Genomic DNA, 12,337 nt, shown 5'->3' with positions numbered 1-12,337 from the left:
TTTATATCCTTCGTAAGGCACAAACAGATTGTGCTACAAGCCTGACGATTCATCTTTGTCCATTCAGCGTCCGTAGTTTCTGGTGCAGCAGGTTTTGCTTCTAATAGAGCATTCTCTAGGTCTTGCTGACTTAAAGCATCACGAACTTCACATTGCCACATGGTAAAATTGTTCTTACCATCAAACTTCTCTACTTCAAACTTTGCATTCGACATCGACTTCGACATCTTCTCCTTCAAATTCTGTTTCTGACTTCAAACAAGCTAATTCTAGACGAAACCCTAGAACCTGGCTCTGATACTAGTTTATTATGCTTAAGATTAGATACTTCCTAAACTCCCCAAGATCTTCACACAAAAAACAAAAAACTAGTGCGAAATTAAACAAGAACACAAAGAGTTATAGTGGTTCGGCAATGTGCCTACTCCACTGCAACAATAAACTTCTTTATTGAAACTTAGAGAATAGACTTCTTCACACACCTCTACAATTCAGACTGAGATACAATAACCAAAAGTTTGCACTCTTATTTATAGGCCTAGGAATAATCTAGAATTGCCTAGAAATAGAAGTCCTAAATAGAGAACTATTTCCTAATGTAACTTAGAAAACAGATTCCTAAAATATTTGAGGAGGTGCAAAACTGTTTAAGGGAAATCAGTTTGATCTTTGCTAAAACATGGTGTTTCCTAAAACAAGCCAATAACTAACACTAAGGAAGCGAATTTTTTTTCTTAGGGAGAACCACTAATTAGATAGACGTCCACATTGATAAGAAGAGGGTGTTTCCTAAAACAAGCCAATAACTAACACTAATTGCGATAACTAGTAAATCAAAAGCACCTCATTTTTATATAATCACGATAGAGTTGTGAGTGATGCACTGATGCATTCTAAGGACTTAGTAAGTCTGTTTCTTTATAGGTGATCATGCATATAGAACAAACAAGGGGCAAGAGCTTTGTTATGTGTTTGGCCCGACCCTCAACAGTTAAGATCAAGTCTAATAAGTAACAGTTAATTGTTTAGCAGCTAGTCATAAGAGGTTGCAGCAGTCAGCAAACATACATGTACCGGAAACACTTCTTTAGTTTCAAAATCAAACAAGAAATGTTTTGCGTAAAATGATCTACTAAATGGTTACTCCTAAGCTATAAAACTAACTATTTCTACTGCCGATACACGCCTGGGCTTTCCCCCCTTGCATATTGACCAATATGATTATGAAGAACTGTTATGAGACATTTTTAGGCAAGTATTGGAGATTAATTGTTCATGTTCAGGTTCTCAACTTGGTGTTCAAATGGTTTTTGTTGTACTCTTAACAGATAAAGAATGAACCAGACACGTTAAGGAAAAAAGACATTAACCATGGGTACAACATTTTTAAACTCGTAGTGAGGTTAAAAAACATGCAATACATAGTCCTATTGTCTGTTGTAATATTTCGATTGCGGTAAATAAGGATTCGTTGCTCGGACTTGAAAAAAAAATTAAAACAAAAATATATACAAAATTTGTCACAGGATTAAAAGATACTAGGACTCAGGATTCCACCAATTCTTATACTCATGCGAATCAACTATTAATTTTAGACAATTATAGCTTATAATGATAACAAATATCGACTCTTTTCTTTGCCAAAAAATAGATTTTGTAAAGTATTAGATGTAAATCATAAGCATGATGCATCAAGAGTTCCTAGACTAAGCATACATCATCAGATAAAATCACAAATAATCAAGAAAAATCATAAATCAACTCATAATAGTGCAAATAGTCATAAAAGAATTAAATAAAATTACTCATGCATAAAGAATGGTTTCCTCCATCATCCCAGTAATGGGGTTTAGCTATTCATAATAATCATGTTCTAAAAATATATATTTGATGCTCAAAATATGATTAAAAGAGTCAAAAGTTATGAAACAATGATTCTAAGACTCACAAGATGTTTACAAGATTGAAAAAGGATAAAACAGAGGATCTACGAACCTCAGTAAGCGTCCAGAAAGAAACGATAGATGGTAACTGCAGCTAAACTACGACACTTCCTCTCTGCTGCTTGCACTGTTGAAGAACGACGGCCCTGGAGGGTCCGTTCTTCGTCTTCTTCCTCCTCGAGCAGCAGCAGGAAGCTTTCCTGCAACTCATGTTCTTCGCCTCTGCAACCTCCCTCTGGTCTCTGATCGACCCCAAAACTCTTGATAATCTTCTCTCACTTCGCACCATCCTTTATATACCCAATCAGCTCCAAAAATCCCGAGAAAATCTCTTCTTCTTCCTTTCTTCCAAGTCACGGCTTTTCTTTTCTACACGGCTGCTGATCCTTGTTCAAACTCTTCGTACGCGTCTTCTGTTGTTACCAAACTTTCCCAAGATATAAGGGAATCGAATAAGAGAAGATATCCTCCCTAATCCTCCACGCAATTGCCAAAACTGGACCCAACAGAATCCCGTGAAAACAACATTCCCTGTTGAACTTTGTTCTCTTTTCACAACTTATCCAGCCCAATTTGCTTCGTGAAATCACTTACACTATCCATGTTTAGCTTAATCACATTCATCCCAACTATTTCCAGCGATTGAATCTCTTCAAATCTGCTCCAAAATTCGAACCTAAAAATTGTTCTTCGCTGCCCATAGTTTCCCGCCAAAACGAATGTTTGAAAACGTGAAGAAATGTGACCTTCCCCTATCCAGTCCCGGTCCTCCTTTAGCAGATGTCTGGAAATGGGTCACCCCTTAGTAATTAGGTTACCCCATATCCAAAGTGAGAGTCCGTATAGTAATTTTCTCCCACGGGCGCAAAAACCACTTTTTTAGCCAATTTCGCCGCAAAAGCTTATTTCTCCAAAAATACCTACAGGGACATAAAAAGCCATAATAAATATAAAATCGAGCACTAATAATATATACAATTGAGATTATATGAGACACAAAAATGTGCCTATCAAATACCCCCAAACTTATTATTTGCTAGTCCTCGAGCAAATCAAATAGAAAATAAAATCCTAACTCACTGTCGCTGGCATCGTCGATTGCATTTAGCGTATGCAATAAGCCTTTAAACCCCTAGGTGTCCCTGGTGGCCGAGTTATAGTCTCGGGAGGGCTTACTAGAGATATACCCACAAAACCTTAATACTCCAGACCCTAGCTATCTACAACGAACCTTGGAAGGCACTAAAGAATCTCCTTGGTTGGCATACTTATTGACTACAAGAGGAAGTACCCTGATGCGAAATTCCAATTGATGTACACGAGTTTTCACTCAAGCATACTAAAATTCATATAAAGTGACAGAGCTCTACTCAAATAGTTTCACTATGGACATCAATATCCGGAGTCAAAACTAATCACATGGATAGATCAAGAAGATGGTTTTGATGTTTACTGAGTGAACGGCGTTTCCCATATCTGTTTGAAGGCCTCCGCCAAAATGAACCTATCCTAATGGATTGAGGTACTAGTCTGACTAATATCAACACACTGGCATATACAAGGGAACCAGTGGTCAATAACCTAACTCTAGGTCAACACAACTGGCATATACAAGGGTACCAGTGGTCGACTTTATTGAATTTATTCCTTTTGGTCAAATGGTCTGGTCTCAAAAAAAAAAAATTCATCTCTTTTTTTTTTGGTATCTCAATCACTCTAATTCACCCTAGCATTGGTAACAACTTGAATCGTGGGCCCCACCTATCACCTAGAGAAACATAGTTTAAAAACAAAATAAAATAAAAATAGAAGTGAAAAGGACTCAACGAGATATGGTGAAACTATCATGTTATTTCTAACACCTAAGCTCTGTGCTTTTATGAATAGACTCTTTAGATGTTTCCATCTAATCAGATTGGTTCCTCAACTCCTACAACCAAAATGCTTCCATCCACTTAGATTAGTTAGTGCAATCCTTAATAGGCATAAATTTCTAGGCTCTGGAGTTTATTTATTATGCAACTAAAAAGTTTCTCCCATACCCCCAAACTTAAATCTAACATTGTCCTCAATGTTCTAAAGATGAAATTAAAAGCATGAACAAGGAGAAACTGTTACCAATGAAGCAAAAGAGATAAGGAAAGATATTACCGTGTCGCTTGAGCATGGGATACCTCCAAAGAAGTGCTAAGTTTAAAGTCTTCAGCCAGACTTAGGAAAGGATTAGTCAACTCGAACAATAAAGTAACAGTCGAAATAACTGTGGGTATTCAAAACTAAATAGAGCTGACCAAAGGAAACTGCAATGAACCAAGAAAGTGAACAAGACTAGCATGACCTTACTTAGTTTCCTGATTAAGAAATTTATATCTAATTGTGGTTCAGGTTCAGGTTCTATGAAAGGGTCTAAATAGAAAATTTTCATTGGCTGCGTTTCTTCATAGGTGTGATCCGAATCATTAGGTCCTAGAGTCTGGAAAAACTCAAATATGATCTTAGAAGCGCACAATAATAACCTAAATAACTGAGGATCCTCTAAGTCAATAATATTTGACTTACATAATTGACCACAATGAGAGTAGTGGTCATTCTTAAGCAAATGTGTCGATTCTATTTTCCTAAAGCATTTAGGTTTAGTCTCACAACTTAATATTCGACACATTTGGAATATATACGTTCCCACAGTTGGAAGAAAACTATTTGGTGGGAAAACAAAGTCAATCTGGGGATCATATCCTGGGCAAACCACATCAACCAGAGGATGGGTTTCTAACGACTGAACTTCTTCCTGGACATCATTAGGTTCGTAAAAACGAGTATGAAGGTAATCTTGTAAAATTGTCGAGGCAGAGATATCAAGTCCTAAGTGAAGGGACTTTCTGAGAGTTAAAGGTAAGGCACTAGGAAGGTGATAATCACCCCCAAACTTAGAGTTTTCAGTGTCTCTAGATAGACTAGTTACAATCTCCCTAATTTCTGGATCATTAGATTCTTGAAAATGGTCAATTGATTCTTCTACTTTATTATCAGGTAGTGCATCTTTTCTCATCTCTACGGGTATATATTCTTCATCTAATACTATTGTTTCTAAGTCGCTAGACTCTAAAACAACATTTTTGGAATAAACTCGTTCCTCTAAACCACTATCGGCTTCGTAATCAAAAGGAAAAACTACATCGTCTAAAACGGTGGTATCCCTAATCAAATCCTTGTCCTTTTGAATAGGTGAATAATCATAAAAATTATTTGGATTTGAACTAGAAATAATATAATCATTATAAAGCTCAATTGGATTAATAGATTCCTGATCACTATGCCTACATATTTCAGATTCTTCATTATTACTATCCTCATCATCATAATAGTACAAAGATGATTGAACCTTATCCAAATAAGTAGTGTCTTTTATTCTAGCCTCGTCCTCTAAATTAGGAAAATATTCACTATTGATATCAAGGGTAGAATTAGAAACCCTATTTTGGAAATTTAGATTATTTCGAGCAGCATTAGCCAACTTTTCATTTTCTGCCTCTAGACGTGCCTGAATTTCACTGAGCATAACACTTATACGTTCACCACTCTAGTTTATCATCTCAGAATATCGTGTACACTCCTCTTTTGAACTATTCATTGCAACTAAACGTTTATTCGTTCTTTCAATCCGTTTTTGGGTCTCTTCTAGAGATGGAACAGGTTCAGAAATATCATAATCAGGACTAGTTTCCAAAAACGAGTAACCAGTACTACAGTGTTCCTGATTTTCTTGCTCGTAAGACCAATTCGCGTGTGGATAGTAATTGGGCTCACCATGGTATGAACCATAACCTTGAAAAGGTTGGCGTTCCCAACTACTATGCCCACCATGGTCATAAAACTGATGATGTCCATATTCAAATTCAGGTCGATACTCATTGTATTGGCTTCTATCATACCAGTTCGACATTCTTAATTGCAAGGGAATTCTACACAACCACAAACAAGGCCGACTCGACTCCACCAAAACAAACCTAAAGATTTCTAGCAAACAAAAAGCATGATGGCTTCACTTAGATTGTTTCTAGACTTGCTTCTATCTCTCGAAGGGGAATTCGTTACAATTTAAGCAAACCCCTCTGGAATCAATCCGAGTCAAAGTAAGTTGAATTGAGGCGAGGGAAGCTCAGTGGAGATTTGATACCCAAGGCCTCACCGCTATCACAAGGAGGCGCAGTCACGCATTCAACTCACAGAAACCATCATGAACTTCGAGGTATGCTTAAGAAAGTAACCAATATCCTTCGAAATTTTTTCCTGATAAGCGTGATACCCTATCGGTCTCGTTCTAGTCAAGTTTTAAGCTTGGGTTCGCGTTAGGTTTCGTTTTCCTAAGGCGGGCAAGAAGGGAGCGGCGATGAAATCCTAACCCTTATCTTGTATTGGCCAGTCCTTCCCCTTTACTAGGAATTTAAAAACAGTCCAAATTCATCCTTAATCAATGAATCACCTTAAGGAATACAGTAAACCCGCTAACAGGGGATTCGCGGGTGTTTCGAAAGATTACCTCCCGTACCAGACGGGGGATGAACCGTTGAAGTCGACTCGGGCCACGACTCCTATGTCATGTACGAACCCGAGGGGCCGAGACGATATTGTAATTGTCGTCCTTCCCTACAAACAGTTTATATTTAATTTTTTTTTATTAATAATAATACCCTTCCGTAGGGTTAAAAAAATAAAAATAAAAAAAATGTCCAAAAGTCCAGAATAAAGTCCAAATAAAAGTCCAAAAATTACAAAAATTATGAAAAATAAAGCCTATTTACAAATTCTAAAAAAAAAAAAACTATATACAAAAAAATAATAATAATAAAAATTAAATCCTAAAATAAAATTATGTCTTTTTTTTTCTTCTCTTTTAGCTTTTATCTTTAAGATTTTTGTTCCCGAGTCCTTAGTATTCCACTTCGAACCTGTAAATCAAAGACACAAAAAGAAACGTAAAAAGGAGCAAATAATAGTAAAAAAATAAATAAACCTAAAAACAAGTCCGCGTCGGCGGCGCCATTTTGTTGTAATATTTCGATTGCGGTAAATAAGGATTCGTTGCTCGGACTTGAAAAGATTTTTAAAACAAAAATATATACAAAATTTGTCACAGGATCAAGAGATACTAGGACTCAGGATTCCACCAATTCTTATACTCATGCGAATCAACTATTAAGTCTAGACAATTATAGCTTATAATGATAACAAATATCGACTCTTTTCTTTGCCAAAAAATAGATTTTGTAAAGTATTAGATGTAAATCATAAGCATGATGCATCAAGAGTTCCTAGACTAAGCATACATCATCAGATAAAATCACAAATAACCAAGAAAAATCATAAATCAACTCATAATAGTGCAAATAGTCATAAAAGAATTAAATAGAATTACTCATGCATAAAGAATGGTTTCCTCCATCATCCCAGTAATGGGGTTTAGCTATTCATAATAATCATGTTCTAAAAATATATATTTGATGCTCAAAATATGATTAAAAGAGTCAAAAGTTATGAAACAATGATTCTAAGACTCAGAAAATGTTTAAAAGATTGAAAAAGGATAAAACAGAGGATCTACGACCCTCAGTAAGCGTCCAGAAAGAAACGATAAATGGTAACTGCAGTTAAACTACGACACTTCCTCTCTGCTGCTTGCACTGTTGAAGAACGACGGCCCTGGAGGGTCTGTTCTTCTTCTTCCTCCTCGAGCAGCAACAGGAAGCTTTCCTGCAACTCCTTTTCTTCGCCTCTGCAACCTCCCTCTGGTCTCTGATCGACTCCAAAACTCTTGATAATCTTCTCTCACTTCGCACCAGCCTTTATATACCCAATCAGCTCCAAAAATCCCGAGAAAATCTATTCTTCTTCCTTTCTTCCAAGTCACGGTTTTTCTTTTCTACACGGCTGATGATCCTTGTTCAAACTCTTCGTACGCGTCTTCTGTTGTTACCAAACTTTCCCAAGATATAAGGGAATCGAATAAGAGAAGATATCATCCCTAATCCTCCACGCAATTGCCAAAACTGGACCCAACAGAATCCCGTGAAAACAACATTCCCTGTTGAACTTTGTTCTCTTTTCACAGCTTATCCAGCCCAATTTGCTTCGTGAAATCACTTACACTATCCATGTTTAGCTTAACCACGTTCATCCCAACTGTTTCTAGCGATTGGATCTCTTCAAATCTGCTCCAAAATTCGAACCCTAAAAATTGTTCTTCGCTGCCCATAGTTTCCCGCCAAAACGAATGTTTGAAAACGTGAAGAAATGTAACCTTCCCCTATCCAGTCCCGGTCTCCCTTTAGCATATGCCTGGAAATGGGTCACCCCTTAGTAATTAGGTTACCCCTTATCCAAAGTGAGAGTATGTATAGTAATTTTCTCCCACGGGCGCAAAAACCACTTTTTTAGCCAATTTCGCCGCAAAAGCTTATTTCTCCAAAAATACCTACAGGGACATAAAAAGCCATAATAAATATAAAATCGAGCACTAATAATATATACAATTGAGATTATATAAGACACAAAAATGTGCCTATCAGTGTCTGAAAGATAAAATTAATAAGAAGGCTCGATGATATCCAATCATATTTAACCTTTTCTTTAACCCAATCTTGCGTAACTTAATGCATGTGATTATGTCTATCACTAGTCTCACCATCTATAATCAACTTATTATTGTCTTACGATAAAGTCAATCATGTAACAAATGACTAGCAATGAAAGACATTAAGTTGTAATGTAACAAAGAAATTAAGTTACAAATGTAACAAAGTCCACCTAACCAATTTCATACTAAGAATAATGATTCCTTCAAAAATTCATACTAACACTATGCTTTGTTTATTTCTGACTCATCTGAGTCATCTGGATCTGAGTCATCTGGATCTGAGTGAAATCACCTGACTCATCTGGATCTGACTCGATATGTTTGTTTTGAGTCAGATATGACTCATCTGACTCAAAAAATGTGAGTCAGTGGTTTGGTCCCGTGAATCAGGGGTATTTTGTTACCTGACTCAAATGGGTCTGAGTCAGGGGTTATGTCTGAGTCATATATCGAGTCAGATCTGACTCAAAATGCAAAACAAACGGTCTGACTGCTGACTCGGCCCGAGTCATAGGTTGACTCAGATCCAGACGCCGAGTCAGATGCAAACAAACAAGATGTAAGAAAAATTGAAACATTTTATGCATCATATGCTTAGATTATCATCTACAAAATTCATACTTTGACAGTCAGATGGATGTGAAACTCACTTGATTGATCATTGCGACGGAAAGGAATATCATCATCTTTCTCCAATTTTGCAACCACATCTGTATTTGAAAATTAAGGAACAAGTACAACTCTTTTGAAAATTAAAAATTAAAGAAGATCAACCTTGACTACAACCAGGGGAACAAAATGGTTAATAAGAGAGAGTAAAAAGAACCAAGGACATTAAACTTAGAGAAAAAATGTCAAGGCAGAGAAGTAGGATATACAGATCCATAACCACTACTAGAATTATGTCTAGCCAACACCTCATAAATTTTATATGTCAAAAGACATAAAATCAACGAACTAGGCGTAAATCATGCGCGATATTGTACGAATGATATTTATGCAATCAAACAGTTGCAGATTGTGAGAACCTCACTAATCCTAAACCAAATTAATTTGGGGGAAAAGCTAAAACTACTTAAATTTCATTTATAACCGTAAGACAAATGAGAAAAAAATCAAACTAAATCAATTTCATTATATTACCATAAGACGAATGAGAAACAAATCAAACTAAATTTTGTAATCCAATCCCTTTCTATTTCCAAAAATAAAAATCATAAATCAATGACAAGTTTAGTATCAGAACCTTGTTAGGTGCTTTCAATGCTGGATTAAGCATAATAATAATCCAACCAGGATATTTCCATGATTTTACCCCAACTATATCTCATGTAACAAAATCTTTCTTTTTAGTAAATCTAACAAATTATCTCAGTGAAAAGAATACAGATCCATGAAACTTGAACAATAAATACATAATTTAAGAAACATACCATAAAATTAATTTCTAAAAAAACAACATCTGATTAAAATTTCATTTACCTAAATTGTGGTTTTAATCTGCTTAATTACCTCAAATCCTTTCAATTATTTGATTTGAGAAGACGTCGTTCTCAGTTTATTCCATTTGAGACATCAAATCCTTCCAATGATTCGATTCGAGAATACTCATTTCAATTACCTAAATCTAACGCAAAATCACGATGATTAACCAAAAGGAAATCTAATTTGACGCAAAAAAATAAATAAATTGAATTTAGGTTTAAGCAGTGATGTTAAAAAGAGAAGTCTGATTCGATTATTACCTCTAGAATTAAGATCATTGCTGTGAGCTTCAAGACGATTCAATTGAGATTTTTGTCAAACTTGAAGTTGAAATCGTTAATATGTCTAAGATCTTCACCCGACTAATGCTTAGCAGTCATGACATATCACTTATTTCTACCTGCATCTTTTCTGCATCTACCGCCGTCATTGAAGCTTAAGAGATTTTTTGCTTCCTTCAAATGGATTTCAAATATTATTCTTCTTTCTCTACTTTCCTCTATGTAAATTGCTTTCTCTCTCTCTCCAAAAAATTCTAAGCATAAATTGAATATAAAAAAATGAAAAGGGCAGTTACGGTAACAAGAAAATAACGTATTTTCTAAATCGGTTGAAATTTGGATTAACTCGTTTAAATATGGACTAAACAGTACACGAGCTGAAAAATTTGGATTAGTCAGTATTAGGCCTCAGACGCCAGGACTAAAGTGTCCAAAGCCCACTAATTTTGAGACTAAACGTCAATTTCTACTTTATAAAATCACCAATATTTAAAACAAGTAGTATGGTTATATATCCTTCTCAACCCGTCTCGTGCATATAACTGCCAAATTATTGTTAGAAGAGCGGGAGGAAGTGACTAGCAGAGTAGGCTGTGTGGAGTCAGTAGATCATGGTGGACTACTCAAATAGCTGTGAAAAAAGAGAAAGTATGCCATTTATGAATTAAAATAAGAATGCTTCTACACAGACGGAGAAAAAAACATTTGACAGGTTTCTTTCTTTCTTTTTTTGCTTAAAGTTCACTATACAAGTTGCCTAGTTAACAATTCGCCATTATTTACAAAAGATTGTACTCAGGGGACTCTCTCTGCTTAAAGTTTACTAGGCAAGTCTCCTAGTTAAAGAACCCCACACTTAGGAGATAACTCCACAAATTTGACGCGGAGCTGGAAAGTTGGCTAAAGAGGCGGCTTTAGTAATGAAAATACCATAATTCCCTTCCTGCCTTCTCCAATAAATTATTTAAAAAAACCATAAAATCTAATTGAAACTCTGAAAGAAATGCATCTCCTATTGTTTTCTTCTCCTAAATCAAAACAAGAACAGAAAACAAATTACTTGCAATTACAATTTACAGTGGGCATAGTTTTATTATGCATTCACCACCGACTGTATAATCGGAATGGTATTCATGATGAACATAATGTCGACTGAGTTACCAATACTCTGGTTTGGAAATACCCTTTATTGGCATTGTAGATTAAAATTCTAGCAATACGGATTGTGCATTACAATAATCGGAATTGTTGGTATTTTATCGACAACGTTGATTGTTGCCTGATTGGGGATTACTGGGTGTCAACATAGATAAATGATGAATGCAATACTATGCCGACTGTAAGTTTGTTTCTTCATTTTCTTTGTGAAGCAAACAAAAAAAATTGACAGTTAACCTAGTCGGGAGTACTTGTATTGTTCTTCACTTGATCCTCACTAAAATCTATCATTTTCCTCAAATCTCCAAAATATTTTCTTCTTCTCATTATTCTCTTTATTCTATAATAACTAACACTTAAAAAAAAACTAAAATTACTCAACATGTTAAAAGTTTAATTTTAACTTGTTGATCTATTAACTAATTAATCTTAATAAGCTAATCTATTTTACATAATATCGATCAAGGACAATTTAGCCATTAATTAAACTATTTGGATATGAGGTTCTTTATTTCCTAATGTCTATTTTTGTCTTTTTTGTATTCCCCGATTTGTTGGGGGTGTCCTCCAAATATGGGTTCTTAGTTAACCAATTCGCCATTTATATGATTTGGGAAAAAATGCTTATTGTCTAGTTAACCAATTCACAATTTATCTGATTTGGGAAAAACTACCTATCTGGATAAAGTTATTGATAATCTTTGTCATGAGACACAACGATTGATAAGGAAAATTGATGGACTCCGTTGTGAACTAGACATCAAGAATTCTGATCTTCGAGAAGGATCTGAAAGAGAGAGTATTCTTCAAAAAAGGTTGAATGATGAAATCGCTAT

The 12,337-nt window shown here is 35.4% G+C and overlaps 1 long non-coding RNA gene across 1 annotated transcript; it reads right to left on the bottom strand.

The window, feature by feature from the left end:
- Positions 1-8,354: 8,354 nt before the first annotated feature.
- Positions 8,355-10,560, bottom strand: LOC113277374. Its single transcript, XR_003324881.1, has 3 exons — positions 10,323-10,560; positions 9,228-10,204; positions 8,355-8,415 (listed from the first exon to the last, which is right to left on the bottom strand). It is a non-coding gene; the product is annotated as an uncharacterized LOC113277374 (long non-coding RNA).
- Between the last annotated feature and the right edge of the window lie 1,777 nt (positions 10,561-12,337).

Source organism: Papaver somniferum, chromosome 5 (assembly GCF_003573695.1).
Source record: "Papaver somniferum cultivar HN1 chromosome 5, ASM357369v1, whole genome shotgun sequence".
NCBI classification, from domain to species: Eukaryota; Viridiplantae; Streptophyta; class Magnoliopsida; order Ranunculales; family Papaveraceae; genus Papaver; species Papaver somniferum.
This window is presented reverse-complemented; position numbering and strand designations above follow the sequence as displayed.